At 45.6% G+C, this 15,693-nt stretch overlaps 1 protein-coding gene across 4 annotated transcripts in view; it reads right to left on the bottom strand.

The window, feature by feature from the left end:
* Positions 1-15,693, bottom strand: part of Shrm (shroom) — a 161,874-nt gene that overhangs the window by 87,794 nt on the left and 58,387 nt on the right. The gene's annotated exons all lie outside the window — the stretch shown is intronic.

The following is a 15,693-nucleotide window of genomic DNA, read 5'->3' as shown; positions in this document are numbered from 1 at the left end:
GTGCTTTATTAAACGTCCGAAGAGTGGAAAATTACGGAAAACTCCAGTGACCTCGAATGTCCCGTAACTTCTATTCGATACTAAAAATTAACCTTAAATATTGTGACGCAAATGGTCCCATAAATTTGAGCGTACATAATTCAGCATCGTAATCTTCAGGATAAACCTTGTTTCTCTGCCGACAGTTTGGCCATTGTCATCTTTTATGGGACCATATACAACGTACCGGCAACTGTCGGTAAAAGGGTTAAAGAACGATCGACAAAACGCGAGACAACGCGATCGTGCCGAACAAATGACCGCGATCTATAAGGCCGCGATCCCATCGGCAGTATCTCGAGCGGATTTCGAGCGTGCATTCCGTTGTCGGAGGGTTAATGGCGCCACGGTCTCTCCCGTAATGCCGGATCACTTTCTCGGAGAAGAAACCGTGAAACGAGGTCGTTGGCTCCCACGGTGTTACGTGGTGGTTCCCTTACTCGTTTTCCTTCTCTTCGATTTTCTACCTCGTTGGTCGAACAGTGAACAGTTAGAACCGATGCAACGGCTAGTGTGTACACGGAAACCGACCAGAGGCTGATTGTTGGACGCGTTCGATCGGCTCGAATCTTCCGTATCGAACGCGTGTACCACGGACGAGTAGTTCGCGCGTGGGCGTGGGCGTGGAAGCGCACCGTTGCGAGGAAACGAGTTCCCGTTGTTTGCTTAACGCGTTCCATGCTCAATTCGTTTCTTGCTTCCAACATTTTTCACCTACGACATAGCTGATCTTTTGATTTTCCATACTTCTGAACGATTTTCTTTACCTTCGTTTCTATCGGCAAGTTATTCACTTCACGCTGAAATATCTGTTGTTATCTATTAGCGTGCATATAGGACTGAAGAGCTTCATACTATGTGGGCTATGAAATATCGTTACATGTCCCGAGATCTACATTATTATTTCATTGGACTAATGATGACTCCAAAATAAGAATTCATCTCTTGTATACCTCTTCCTGTGATAGGTGCAACAACCGATCGTATAGTCTATTTTTACATTCCTCGAATCATCGGTTAACTATTCTCGCTATTTCAGACTTGGCACGCAACGATCTGCCGGTACAAATTCGATCGCCGTCTCGTACAAATTGCGCGATCGTGTAAACCCAGCTTTAGGTCCGTTACGTAAGGATAAACGTCCTGGACGGGTATGTAACGCGTGCTCTATCCTACGTACAGGCAATACATTATCGTATGCCTAGCGTAATAGCGTTATGCTTTCCGTCTGCACGATCGTGGAAGGAAAATCGAACACTATGTTTCTCGGAGGAATCGATCGTACATCGAATGCCCGTCTCGGCGTGCTTTTACCGTTAAATCGGCCGAGCGGTTTCCACAATTTCGCTGTAATAATCCGATCGTTCCGCCCGCGAAACGCTTCGACGGATAGCGTTAAAGCACCGATCGTACCGAACGAACTTGGAAAGCCAACGATCGCCCGCGGCCGCTTCGCTTCGTGGCAATGAATCATCCGGTTAACGCAGCCTGTCTCGTCATTACTTTCCTCTCCTATCGTTTCAAGACCAGTCTGCTCGGACGCGAGCGCGCATCGTGACTTTTCAACGGATCGAAGCGTCGATAGAGAATCTGAGCGCCGCAACATTTCCGAAGCTGTCGATTCCGCCCCACGTTCAGCGTCTCGTTTCTCGCTCGCCGACACGTCCGTCGAGCCAACGGACACGGTACGCGTCTTGCACGCCGACAACCGAACGGACCGCTCGCGACCACACACGTACTCTCCCTTTCCGCCGAACGAATCAAACGCGGAATTCCTTCGGCTGTCTAGCCTCCTAGCGCGATCGAGTAACAAGCGTCACGATGCTCATCGACCAGATTCCAGCGAGTTCTCGAGAACCAGCCACGCTTGCCAGGTATGCACCGATGCGTGCGCTACGCGTCGGATTTTATTAAAACGAGAAGTTGGCCAACTGGCGAGCTTCTGCTATTTTCGGCCATGCCTGCCGGCCCCCTGTAATTAGGATGCCTCGAATAGCGCTGGGGAAACTTCTATGCTGCTCTGTCTTTCTTCTCCCGGTTGACTTAATTATCCACGATGTTATGGAATTCTCGTGGGAAGGAATTCAGAACCGTTTTCAGATGCTTCGAGTTTCAGCGGATTCCACGGCTCGCGATCGTCTTGTTATTTTTGATAGTCCGAATACCTCGGGATGCATTAGAGACGCGCTATTACCCGTCGGTATCGGAGAGAAGTACGAAAGCATATTATGCGTGGAACGTTTTTAAACTAATATAAGTAATACGAGTATCCTGGAGCGAAGTGGGTAATATTCGATAAACGCGATACGAACATTCGTATATGGGCTTCCGGAGAATGCGTGTAAATTCCTCGTACGTTCCGCGGCGAAAGAAAGATCGATCGTGAAGGAATTCTTTTTACTCGATTCTTTCTCATGCAAATCGTTCGTACTCGTATCTGAAGCGACAATCGTGTTTCTAAAGCGCGTCACCGTGCCCAAAGAGATACCTTTCAGCAACTAGATCTCGGGGCAAGAATAAAAAAAGCACGGTAACGAAACTCGTTAACTACCGAATTGTATCTTCCGATGGAACAGAAGTACACGAAATAAATATCTGAAAGCGAACAAAGCTTCGACCGCGGCGAAAACTGTTCGATCGTACGGCAACGGGGTCAAGGTACAAAATCGCTGCAATTCCACGGTAAATTCAGAAGTCCTCGCTTCGGGTTACACGGCGATTAGCCTCGGAGAAGTTCCCATCGGTCGGAGAAAATCGACGAAAATAAAACTAAAGGAGGTTCGCAACGCTCCCCGTAAATACTCGGATGGACGTTCGTTTCGCCCAGCGAGGGGTCGAATAAAATCTCTCGCATCTTCGCCAGGGGGAAATTTAATACCGTGTACAGGCTGTTCGTTTTAGTCGTAACGCGCTGTCGCGGTTAATGATGTCACAGCTCGGGGCAACACGTAGGGCACGCGACTTGCGCGGGCATCCGAAGGATCGCTGCCAAGGTCGGCTACCGGCCAGGATTATTCCGTGGAATCCTCGCTACATCGAGCACACGTTCTCTGTCGAGCAAAACATCTCCTCTCCCTCTTTCTTTCGCTGAGGCTGCAGCTGCATCGAGGTCGACCAGACGAGGGAGCGAATGACTTCGAGGGAATTTACGGTGGTTAATCCGTATCTAGACTCGTACACTGTCCTCGAGTGCGAGCAGAGGCTGTATATGCATAATTCACGTTTGCATAAAACGCGAGACTCCACGGACGACGACGACGCTGCTGCCTACGTACTCTACGTTTTCATTTAGCCGGACCTTGCTCGAGCACACGCTCCCAGCACCGGACGACGCTATTCAACCATCAATCTCGCGAGGGATTCGCGAGGTTCTTTTGCCCCGCGATTAATGCCATGCGAGCCACTCGTGAACGCCTTTTAAAGTCCGAGAATATGGATTTATAGAAGAAAATGTCAGCGATTTTCGTCCTCTTTCCTTTTTTCGTTCCATTGTGTTGATAAAAATTACCTTGTGTCCTTTTTATGGTAAGCAAGGGCCTCGAAATTCAGGCGTGCAATTTCGAAGCGAACGATCGATGAATCGAAATATGAGCCCGACTGGAAACCCCACAAACATTTCCGGTCTGTCGCGTCCGTCTCTTCCACGACGTGGTTCGAGCCGTTCGTTCGGAGGACACTCGAAGAGGAGGGCAAAAGGTTCGCCAGATTTTCGAGATACTCTCGAGTATCATCGCGATGACTCATAATTCGCGATCCTTGGGTCGGAAGTCGCGAGCGTGCCTCGGGAATAATAAACAGCGAGCATTGTACAGTATCCAGCGAGAGAAACACCGTGGCTTTCCGTGGAAACGAGAGAAAACGACGAGGAGGGCAGCGTTAGCTGTTAGCAGTAACCTCACGTACGAAACCTCGGGCCCAACATTATGTACTTTTGTTAATCCCTCTTTTCTTATTCCCTTGGCTTCGTTGTTCCTCGCTGAGACAAAAAACTACTCTTGCCCTATTGTGTCTTAAATATGCCTCTAGTATTTGGTCCCCCGGTCTTTGGAAGCACAAAATTCTCGAAAGAATACAACGTAGATCCTTCTCGACTTTAGATCTTTTAACGTACCGAATGTTAAACGAACGTCCGTGGGTCTTACCCACGATTTCCAAAAGAAAACCGTACGTGGTACGACATTAAAGAGCATGTGAACGCGTGGTCTTTCAATTTCGTCGTCTAACTTAATTTATCGTATAATCGCTTTTTCTAATTTTGACATCATCGATGACGTCAACTCTAGACGTGACTAGACCCTACAAGCATCAGTCTCCCGGAGATTCCCACGACGTGTCAGGGCGTTAATGCGGTCAAATTAGAAGGTCGACAAATCTCGTTTAAAGTTTCCAACGAAACGATACTGTCCGGATTATTCGTCCTGTTAATAAAAATTATATCTTGTATCAACAACAATCAGAGGTTACGTGCTTAACATCGCGTACACGATTCTTATCCTTATCGCACCGCGCTACATGTTCAATGTATAAATAAGCCTTTTCACGGAACTCCTCCACTTTTAACGCGAAAAACGAGCTCGTACCTTATTATTCAAAAGCAAACGAGTGCAATGGAGTCTCTTCTCGTTACCCGGTTGCTTTTCTCGATCGCAACGAGCATCTCGTTTCCTTATTTAGTTTTATGACTCGTTCACGGTTTATCGTCACGTACGAAGGAACGGCACCGACCGTTTTGGTCGATCAGATTCAATGCCACGGATCAAGCCGGAGGAAGCGTCGCCATTGAAATTCATCGTCGGCGTCGCGTAGCATCGGAACGCGCTCGTGTCTCGTATGTGGGAACGCGTTTCGCTAATAACCAAACGGCAAAAAGCGATAATTGTGAGTAGCCGGGTAAAAAAAGCAGTCTTGGATACTAACGAGCATGCTCGACTACGTGCAAACGTTTTCCCCGACGAGGTAATAAGGCTCGATCGATTCGTCGCAAGAACGCGAACGCGATTTCAATGAACACTAAAGATCGAGAGACTTCGTTTTCTTACAACGTTCGCGATACCTTTTCCCCGCTTCGGACGGGGAAAACTCGCGAGTATCGAGGGCGGTCTGTCATTACGTCGTTGCTCTAATGGAGCTTTCGCTTTGAAACGATAGACCTTAATGCTAGCATTCACCGACGCGCCTAACTAGTTTGGACAGCTTGTTAAGACGGCGGGAAAAACACGCGGAAGAAACACAAATCAAATGGAATCGAACCGGCTGACGACGTTAATTCTGTGGTCAGTGATTCCTTGGCAAAATGGACGAATAAAAGCTGATTTACACCGCGTATTACATTCGGATAATGATATTTACTGTTTATATCATCGATTCGTGTTCGATAGTTATGCCACGAATGCGCGATCGTAATTTATTAACTCCGCGCATCGTGCCGAACTCGCTGTAACTTTCTTTGAAGAGCTTTTTTATTTTTAATAAATCTAATTTATTATTGACGCTCGTTAATCTTCCATTAGACGGGCATTTAGAAAAATTCTACGCTAAGAGGTTTATCAATGACGTCCGCTATTTCTATCTCCGCTCGTTTGTTGAAGTAACACGCGCGAATGAAAAGTACGAATCGACCTTAACCTATTCGACGTTACATACCATCGACGATCGCAAAAAACGGGCTTAAGAATTTGAATACTTGAATTTGAAACGCTCCAACGAGTCATCTATCGCTTCGATATTTAATCGTGTCTGAAACAGTCGTGGCTAAAGCGTGCAATTTCGAATTTCAAAGTTCGATTACCCCTGTTAACTCGATCGAGTCGAATCGTGGGACCCCACGGCGAAAAAATGTCTCATTAGGATCGCGATACCTGCCGATGAACAAAAAGCACTTCTACCGTCATTACAATCGCCAGTGGGCTAATGATCCACCACCGTGATGAAATCGTTACGGTCGAAAAGTTCGGTTTGTAAACGATATCTCTCGTAATCCATCGCGGGATCGTCGTCGTTGTTACCATCTCATCGTGGGTCGTTTCGATCGTCGAAACGAACGGCAGCGATTTAATCCACCGGCATCCACCGAGACAATGGAGCCGTTCTAAATACCGGTTGCCGATCCCGTTGACCAATCCAACGACTTCGATTCGTCGTTGCACTCGAGAATCTCGTTCTTAGCGCACGTTGAGAATGGTTTGCTCTCGGTAGACACGTCACCAGACACAAAACGTAGCTTGTGCAACTCCGTAACCTAGATACCCCAACGGGTACGTTGCAAGTAGCTCTAAGCAGCACCTTAGAAAGAGGAATGCCATTCAAATCTCTAAGCGACGAATTTCGAGATAATTATCTCCCCCGTTGAATTCGATTACAAGGTGAAGATAATAGTCCTTGGAATATTTTCGACCCATCCGAGGGTATGTAAATTCTTGGATGAAAAGAGAGAAGCAGGAACCAGCTTTAACCGAGTTAAAGAAACTTTCAACAGCCTAATTTCAGCAATAATGATCATCCGAGTGTACGCGTTTATCAGAATTTATCTTCAGGGATGTAGAAACAGCCGTTCGATCCCTATCTAAATACCATCGGTGTGATCCTTGTCGAGAAGTTTCGTCAGAAGGAGAAAATTACGGTTGCGTTGTCCTCTTCTGATCACTCTCGATGTTAATATCGTTATAAACCGTATGAATTCAAGTTAGAAATATAATAATTAATGAACTAAAGAATAATGCAATTTCTGAATAAAAAAGTCTTTTCCCAGAAGAGTCAAATTCAGGGCAAGAGTCCGATGTCACAATTTCTCATGAATTCAAGAGTCAAGTTTACGAAATCGAAACGGGAGGTGAAAATACGTCCACGATGTAAAACGACAATTAACCGAAAGAACTGTGGCCGGTGAACTCGAAACGGAGGCATAAAAGTGGTTCGTGGAACGGGGTTTCGGAGGTTAAGGTCACCGAATGACATCCTCGAGGAGAACAGAGCCGATTTTGAGGAAACTGGTTTCCGTTCTCAAAGCCACGAAACATCGACCTTCCTGTGCACCTCTCTCTCCTTCTCGCTTTTGAACTCGATGTAGTTGCACGCTTGGAAGCACGCGAGGATAATTAAAGTCCGGCTCGTCGCGCGCCTTATGATGAACATAAACGCTTACTTTCACCGATCTCGTAGCACGTGGTTCGTATTTGACCGGCATAAAGTGGCTGCAGCTATCGAAGCGATCGCGCGTTGCACAAGCGATTCCAATCGCCATGAAATCAGGGCCACCAACGTGCACCAGGTGCAATATACTTGGATCATTAGGCTACGGTTACGGTGGAAGCGTTTTCTGACGAACTAACAGCTTCTGACGAATAAGTAGAACCGATCGAATCAATAAAGCACGGTGCATGCGATTCGATGCACTCGGGGAGAACAGGTAACGATAAGCGCTGATGTAACGAGTCGGAGACGACGCGACTGCTCGATTATTTCGGTACAAGAGTCTCGCATAAACCGATAATAACGATAGAGAACGATCGGAGCACTCGACTCGAACAACCTTGGCGAGTCGTTCCGAGGCGAGGAACTTACATACGTACACGTGTGGCTCTCTCCGGGCCGATAAGGGCCGTGAACCTCCGCGACGACGAAGGGAACGATCCGAGGACACGAATCGAAACGGTGAACGATGACATTCCGGGTACAATAAAGTTCGAAGGAACACGAGCGTACGCTATCGGTACCGGGTAATCTGCTGTGACCGCAAACCGTGGCCGATCGAACGCATTGCCTTCGGGTCGAACGATTTCCAAGGACCTTCGACTCGGCGTTAAATATTCTCCAGCGGTGGACAGTGGCTCGAAACGGCGTGCGAGCACGCGACGTGTACGGAGGACCGCGAAAACTCCGTGGAAAAAGGAAACGAACGATCGTTCACCGGCGAACGATACGGTACCTAGATAGGCGTGTTCCCTGGAACGAGCCTCCTCTCTCACGCACGTGACGACACCGAGCCTGGCTTAGAAAGCGAGAGGGAGCGACTTCTTTTTCCTGGCGGAACGTGAACAACCGAGGAATCGCCGTTACAGATTATGGCTGATGAAGTGCGCCTTCGTTTCCCCTTCGAATGCAACGTGCCGGCGAGTTCTCGTCCAGTTTCTTCGGGAGAAACCGATCTACGCGTGACGATCGCTCAATCGCGCGGAGACGCTTGCGGAATAATCGACACGGAATGGCCTGCGAACTCTTCTCGCGTGCTATCTTGTCCTTTGCACCGAATTCCACGAAGTACGATTCGTTTTACGATCACCTTAACTGCGAGACCTTTAAGAGTTCCAGGTATTTTTATTTTTTATTTTAAAGACTGAACGGGGTGGTCTATAGGTGCTGATCTTGAAATTAATACAGTGGTCTGAGAACAAAGGTAACGATAATACTCCAAGGTCTGATTACGGTTTAACAAAATTAGCAGGCGTGAAAGATGTGAACCTAACTTCCGAAACTCGAACTGTGAAGAAGTTATATGAAACATAACGTGACGAATGTACAAAATTATCAGGTGTGAAATATGAAAAGAACTGATTTGACTTCCTTAATTTGAACGGAGGTGCAAATAGAACTCCACCTGAAATGTTCTCACGTTAGCAGGTTCTCCCTTGCTAATGACTTCTGCTAATTTACACGAGGAAATGACACCGAACGATGATAAAGAGAAAAGTTTCATAAGAGAAAAAATGAACAGCATTCGAGTTTTCATCGCCTCGCTAATTTATTATAAATCAATTCCACACTGGAACTCCATTAATCATCTATTCTTCCTTTTTACCTATATCGCATTAACCTTTTCAGCGATATGGCTGAACATACGCGGTCATCTATTATGCTTTCATTTATTATTACCGCTATTACTGTTTCTGCAAGTTTTTGTTTTACCATCAGCCTCGGAATGCAAACGGAATTTTTCGAGCTGGAGAAAGGATACGAGATTCGTATGCACCGGGTGTGCGCGAGTTGCATTGTGCATTGACCTGCGTTTTGAAGAACGTAAACGATATTTATAAACTTTGTCTGCAAATAATTACGCGTACGTGAAAAGTGCAGTTAGGTAATAAACATCGATATGTATATTGATCTGGTAATCCTTTTACGCGTACGATATTGAAAACGATTAAAGTATATCTATGAAAGCAAAGAATCTGAAGTCATAAAACGAACAGAACCTAAAAAACGATTTACTATTAACAATCAATATAAACCACCTAATCAAATACACAGAAAAACTGTTCGCTACTAAGAAAGTTAATCTACGACACTGCTCTGTTCGTCACTGCTTGAAACCGAAAATAATTGATTAGCAGCAAGGAGTAATCGGAAAAGAGGCATAAAATCGTGATTTTCTCGTTCTCACGGGGCTTCTCAACGTGGATTAGATCGACGGAATTTAGGAACGGATCGAAACGTTTCTTCATCGGATAAATTCCATTTGCATTAATTGCATTATTCATAACCATGGAGCTCGGTGAACTGACAATAATTACGATTCGACCGGCTCGATTGAACGCGAGTCGAATCTGCATACATTCGCACGAAAGCGAGCTTCTCGTTGGTACGTCGCTAGAAAGAGGAAAAACGAATTCGACGCAAGTTGGACGACGGAAAAAGATAGAAAAGAGGCGACTCGTGGCTGCGATCGTGCGTGGAGAGACCACTGTTCGCTCGCGTGTCTGCGGGTTTCACGCGAGGAGGTGACAGTGAAAGTCTTGAATCGCATTCCAATTCCAACAGATAACTATTAATAGCCGTGGTCGACCGATCGAGAGTAATCTCGATAAGGGTAATCGATTGCTCCTACCGGGCAAACTCTTAATTATCTACCGATTCTTTTTCCGTCGATGGATATAGTTCACTTAAGCGTGCTACGTTACCTACTCGATCAACCTGTTAATCTGTACGCACAGTCGTCCAGAATGATCTTGGAACGTACCTGAAACAGAAATAGAATAATCGAGGTTAATCTCTATTCCGTAGGGAAAGAATTTTAAGGCTATCGAACGTACACTCCGTCATTACCGTTCTCTTCGTATTACAATCTGTTCGACAACAGCATATCCATGATATTTATGAAATACGATCGTTCGAGCGAAGGATGTTAGAATAATTGAAATATGCAGGGCGGGGCATCTACAATAGGCTGAATGGCTGGTCTGCTTTTAACGATAACGACATAATGCGATGTTAATAGTTTTTTTATAGGTAGATACATCGGATACATTCAAATGTTAATACATTTTTTCCGAATTTGCTTTTACATAGATCGATTCTTTTCAGTATGCCGGATATCGTATAAAATAACACTTTAACGAAATTGTAATTATTAGGTGTTAATGCGTTTTATGCGTTTACTTTCGATTGGTATACGTCATTTTACACGGTCGATATCTTGGGTAGGCTGTTGTAACACAGGCTGTACGGAGCAGAAAAAAAAGAAAGGAAACAGTTTCGCGCCATAAAAGATGCCATAAACGCGCGTGCGTCAATTACTTCATCCAATCAAAGCACGAACACGATCCATCCCGGTTCGAACGGAGGATATAAAACGAGGCTCGCGAACGACGAGGAATGAGATCAAACTCCTTCACGCGATCGGTAACGATCCTGGCCGCTCGAAACGAAGCCAAACAGGGCAAAAAGATGGCGAAGAGGAAAGTTAAGGTGGTAAAATAATTTCCGATTCCGAGAAAGAGCATGACGCTTTTTATACGCTTGGCCTTCGTGCGAGCGTTACAATAGCGTCACTCGTACTAAATAAAAAGCGAAAAAACTGTAACGCTTCTTCGAACGTGGATCAACGAACTCGAACGGTGGCGAGACTAGGTTGGACTTCGAGGACGCGGCCAAGAATGTCAAGAAACGACCTTCGCCACCTCCTCGACGAGTTGTCCTATCGCACCAGCTTCTACTACTCTACCCTAACCGTGAGACCTCGATGCTTATCGAGATGCTGTGCCAACCTAAGCGTACATGCTACGACCCTCGTAACGTCGTACAACCTACAGGTGCACAATATATTACTTTCGTACACAAGATACGAAAAATTCTTGGGATTCGTAATGATACCGTGTACAATTACCCTATGTTCATATGCAAGTTTCATCAGGATATGTACTATACTGGTCGACACTGTGTTGTAATATGTTGGCACAGTATACTATAGACACTACTATTGCGATATGTTATGATTGCACTACATCCGATATATTATGCATACCGTATACCATGTGTGCTGATATACAGGCGCCGATATAATATGCGCTGATAATACACGTGTCGTATGTGGTACACGCGCCGTTAGTACACGTGGTGATATTTCAGTGGTATGTTACTCGCGTCGATAGTGAACGCGACAATGGTTCACGCGTCGACACGCGTCGGTATATTACATGTGGTGATACTACACGCTTAGATATTATATGGGTACTACACGTGGCAGTATTCTACTCACACCGAACTACACGCATCGACTGTGTACCGGACCGTATACTACTTGTGTCGATACTACATGCGTTAGTATACTACTCACACGGATACCACATGTGTCGATATTGCACGCGTCGGTATACTACATGTGGTGATACTACACGCTCCAATATTATATGTATCGATACTACACATGTCAGTATTCTAATCATACCGAACTACACGCATCGACAGTACATGCATTCGTATACTATTTGCGTCGATACTACATGTGTCAGAATACTACTCACACGGATATCACATGTGCCGACACTACACGTATCAAACTACGCGCGTCAGAATACTACTCACACGGATACCACATGTGCCGACACTACACGTATCGAACTACGCGCGTCAGAATACTACTCACACGGATACCACATGTGCCGACACTACACGCGCCGGTATACTATATGTGGTGATACTACACGCTCCGATATTATATGTATCGATACTACACATGTCAGTATTCTACTCACACCGAACTACACGCATCGACTGTACACGCGTCTGTATACTACTTGCGTCGATACTACATGCGTCAGTATACTACTCACACGGATACCACATGCCCCACACTACACGTATCGAACTACACGCGTCAGTATACTACTCACACGGATACCACATGTGCCCACACTACACGTATCGAACTACACGCATCAGTATACTCTTCCCACCAACATTACACGCACCATACTACACTACTCACACTAATACAATACCATCAATACTTCAATACACCACAGATATTAAACACATACATCAACCATAGATATTAAACACACATCTACTACTCGCCCCATTGCCACCTGTACAACATATGTTCCTGAAACCCTAGCAACTCAAAGCATCCAATAAACGCACAGTTCTGGAATATAATTAAGTTTTTAAAACGAGTTACTTAATGACTCGAGTAATCGGCGACACCTCTACCTGTAACGCGTGTGCCGCACGAACAATCGTCATTGGATATTCTTGCACGCACGACACGGCAAGCGTAATGAAGCGGCAGCACAGTAATGACAAAGCGTGTCCGAGAAACGTCTGATCGCGTACTCGCATGAGAGGAGACACGGTGTAAATGTTGCTCTTCCCTGATACACGCGGAATGTCGAAAAACTAGCGTGCCAAACTGGCCATGCGATTTCATGTGATTATACGTGTTGGATATCTGGGAGGAATTTGCGCATGGAAATTTGCTCGTAATGCATATTTAATGTGCTTGGGGTTTCATGGACGAAAATGTTTCAGGTTTGATAAAAAATTTATGCGGTGGTTGTACGAGGATTTTTGGATTCGAGTAATGATATGCGATCGTTGCTAAGGTAGAAATCGTGGTATACATGAAAAGGAGGTTATGCTTTGTGTAAAAGTGAGTCGAAAACACAGGGAGAAAGTTTCTTTGTTTTCGAGAAAAACGAGTGTTCGTTCGCTTTTTGATATATCTCTTTACATGATAACCCGCCATTAAGATTTATGAAAGCGTTGTTTATCCCTCGGGATGAATAGAAGAACAAAAATATAATAGTATGGGCATAGGTAGTTTTATGAAAATCACGTTCAAGCGATGTTCGTATATGTCAGCGATGGAAATGTTCGATGAAAATACGTATCGCAAGGTGAAGACCAAAGGCGTATGCACGCGGTATAAACAAACGTTCCTCTGAATCACGCGCGATAAAACGGCCACGGATAGGCTGACGACTAGAACGTGACGTTGCTCTGTCGTTGACATTCAACGGCGGTAGCGGTGCACGGTAAACGCGTTCGTGACATCGTGAAAAGCGCGCATCCTCGTGAGAACAATGAAGGTTCCGCGCGACGCGGAACACGCGGTATGCGTCTGTTCATCGCGACAATAAAACCAGCTGCAAGGTCAGCACGGAGATCTCGGGATGACTAAAACTCGCCAGCCATCTTAAATCACCGGCTCGGAGAGCAGCAAATGATTCAGCACGCAAGCATCCAAATGGACCGGAAGCTTCGGTTCGTACGACCATAGAACCGGACCGAACCGACCCTTTCTCGGTCTCAGGTCGGATTCAATTTATAGAAGATAGAACCGCGTGACTCAGAATCTTGGATTTCGACTCGGTCGTGTTAGGTCAGTTTTGAGTCATCCTCGTGATCCTGTACCGACCACGCGTCGAAGCTGATGATACATCGATGTAATTGCGTTGTAAAACGGTTGCTCGTCTCGCGAGATTAGAATGCTAATTATACGTCCCAGCTGCTAGATCGACAACGAAGACTTATGTATGCAACGCGGTGGTCGCTTTTAGTGACACGAATATTCGTCGAAGGATTCTCGATGATCTACATTTGAATGGTCAGAACAGATCGGCTTACCGCAACATGCCCATTCTTGCGCTCCTTATCGGCCTGCTATAATCCGTTTACCTTTCAACACGTTTTAACCCATTTTGTAGCAATTCAAGACAGCGAGGACGCACCAAACTACGGCTTCTTCTAGAAGCGATTTCGGTCCCGGTCACACAAGCCTTACAATCGACTAACTTCGAACCACTTATTCCGCCGGTTTCAGGCTAAGTACGTGCCCATCTCAGACTTTCGAACACTTGCTCTTGAGAATCCTATCGAATCCTCCAATCAATCGAGAACACTGTAGCACTTTGTTTAGTGGGACTTCGAATGTTAGAATTTCAGACATAGGTGTATAGAACGATGGAACCTTGAATAACCAGAATCTTGAATGACTGCAATTTCGTATGACAAATCCTCCATCCATCCACTCTCTTTTCCCCTAAAAAGGACTAACACGCTCTGCACAGAGACGATAAATCCGTCTCTCGAGTCTGTATAATTGCAGCCTGAAACGGATACGTATCGTAAGCCTCATCGAAACGATTGCGTAAGAAGATCACCAAAACAGAGCCGACCCTCTTCGATTCGGTGTTGGCGTACGTCTCGAAAGCGAGTGGATTGCACTAGCGTGGGTCGTGAAGCGAGTTCAGTGTCAGATCCGAGACGAGTACTCTCATCTGGCATGCATAAAATACTTCGGTGGCGCCAACGTGTCGGCCAGCTCTTATACTCGATACCCGCAAGCCTGTACATACTCTGTTCCCTTCGGCTTTCTTTCTCTCCTTCGTTTCTTGATCGCGTTCACTTCTCTTTTCATCCTCCTTCTTTTCTATCCTCTGTCTCCGTTGCACGATCTTTCTCACCGATCCGAAGGCAGGCGAACGAGCTGGCAGGTATGTGCATTTTTATGCGCTCATTTATGCCCACGCGTTCACTAAAAATAGTCCGGGTATCGAAGACCAAGCATAATGAACGAACGTTGCCGCCGCACCGCGTCGTTGAGTCGGTTGCCACACGAATTCTTCCTCGACTGATCCCTTTTCACGCACCGAAGGTTCTTCCTTCCTTCTCGATGCACCGACGGTTTCCTTTTGCTCTCGACGACGGATGCACTTTCAAAGGTATGCAAATACCTGTATCGGGGATCGAGGTATAACGAACGAAACGAGACAATGGAAATACTTCATCTACCGTGCGGGAAGTTTACGACTGTCGGAATGCAATATTCGCAGACAAGCGAATTTAGGTCAGCCCCGATCGAATTAACTACAATGTTTAGGAAACTTGGGCAAGACGATCAACAGGTCGGCGCGATGGGAAACGGCAGTGGGAAAATACCGAGACCTGTAATTTTCTGCTAACAAACTGTAGGTTCGTTATCGAGTACCTTATTGTCTCTAATATATTGTAATTACTTCGCAAGGCTGTTAAATCACAGATCAGTGCTTTCGTGCACTGCACCACTTCTCATAGACCTTTTATTTCAAAAGCAGGACTGAACCTGTTTCGACATTCAGCCCATAAATTCATGAAACGAAACCTTGAACCGTCAATATATTCCTTATTTGCATTCTGGACCTCTCGAGGAGGAGAGTTTCCAGTGACTTCATCGTTTAAAATGCTCGTTTTGTTTCTTCTTATTCTGCGTTGTAAACAGTCGAAAAACCCGACTTTTTATGGAACGATTGTATCATCTGATCTCTATCGTGTACTTAGCGTGTCCTTCGTAAAACGAATAGATCAATTAATTGCTTTACAAATTTGGAAATTAATGATACATGCGCAGGTATATTATACCAGATGTTTACCAACAATTTCAATATAGAGTCTAAGAGAGCA

This window comes from Megachile rotundata, chromosome 3 (genome assembly GCF_050947335.1).
Source record: "Megachile rotundata isolate GNS110a chromosome 3, iyMegRotu1, whole genome shotgun sequence".
Classification (NCBI taxonomy): domain Eukaryota; kingdom Metazoa; phylum Arthropoda; class Insecta; order Hymenoptera; family Megachilidae; genus Megachile; species Megachile rotundata.
The sequence above is the reverse complement of the archived record's forward strand: the minus strand, read 5'-3'. Positions and strand labels throughout refer to the sequence as shown.